Source organism: Poecilia reticulata, linkage group LG17 (genome assembly GCF_000633615.1).
Source record: "Poecilia reticulata strain Guanapo linkage group LG17, Guppy_female_1.0+MT, whole genome shotgun sequence".
Classification (NCBI taxonomy): Eukaryota; Metazoa; Chordata; class Actinopteri; order Cyprinodontiformes; family Poeciliidae; genus Poecilia; species Poecilia reticulata.
In genome coordinates, this window is record NC_024347.1 from 3,935,655 (window position 1) to 3,937,146 (window position 1,492).

A 1,492-nucleotide genomic window follows, 5' to 3' on the forward strand; every position below is an offset into this window, starting at 1 on the left:
GCTTTGCTGTCAATTACTTATCGACGAACCCATAAAACGTATTGTTCTACCGAAAACGATTGATGCCAGCGGGTCTCGGATTTTAGTTATGCAACTGTCAGAGGGAGGYTGACGCTTCATCCCTTCCCTGGCACAGGAAACCCTGTCCACTTAGAGAGTGAGACAGGCTAAAAATAACACGCACACACACATGCACACGCACACACACACAATGGGCCTCTTTAAAAGACTCCATATGTTTCATAGTGAGTAAATATGTGCCGCTTTCTTAGGTTTATTGGCAACAGTTATTTTATAGCAGAGCGATATGGACTTACAATTTTATCACGATATTTTGTGGCATTATTTTGTGTTTTCTTTTTAACATGACATGGAATTTATTGCAACAACAATAAATCAAAATTCTTATAAGAAACTGATCGCAATAAATGATAAACAATAAAACAGTGGGAAAAAGTTTGAAATGAACAATTCCGACAATGGGATTTTTTTCAGCATTACTTACTTGGAATTAACCGTGACAATAATTTATCATAGCTTATAAATTTTGAAATGTGTCATGGTAAATGATGAAATAAGTGTTTTAAAAAACTGTTTACTAAAGTTTGTGACTTACGTAAGGAATGCCACTCAAGTTTAAAGCTACACGAAGGCAGAGTAGTAAGTACTTYTGACAAATATTGCTATAAATTATTATAAAAACGCTTCATATATCAAACGTAAAGTAAAAGAAATTTAACTTGGCAATTTCACACTTTCAAATTGGACCTCCGTCTCTTTAAGATGCTCCTACTTTTTCCAACACTCTACCTTTAGCACTTTCTAACGCTCCATTATCTCGTTTGCAACATTAGAAGAGTTGAACAGAGAGGTTTGTATGATGAGCTCAGCAGATTCACAGTTCCACCAGGTGTTTGCCAACTGCTGCTGCTAGTCTGGAGGGGCTCAGGTGTCATTGTTTAATCCCCATCATTTGACTTAGATGTGTTGTGCTGTTTTGCAGCTTTGCTTTTGTTACATAATACAATCTGCCTTTAGTTTATTGATGCTCACAGCCATCACCATCTACAATAACTCTTTTGAATTAATGAGTTACAACAACATTAGATTTCTCTTTGGGATTTTGAATTTGAATTAAAGCCCTCTAGTTCAGCTCTGATCTGAGAGAAGCTGCTGAATAATCAAACTGCCCCGTTCTCCTTCACCGCCTTCTGGAAAAACCTCCGGCTCCAGTATCAGACCTGGAGTTGCCTCATAGACCGTTTGYGTTGCTCCGAGTCATCAAGTGTTTGTGCAGGAAGGTGGCCCAACACCCCTCCAGATTCGCTTCCTGTTGGGAAATTGCCCACTGAACAAATCTGGCACGGCTCCAGCTCCGCTAACCGCATGTTGGACGCTGAGCCACTACCAGCAGAGCGTCTCCTCTCAAACGCATTCAACGTCTTCCAAATCAGCCGTAATCACGGCATGTTTTGGAACATGTTGAGGAGAC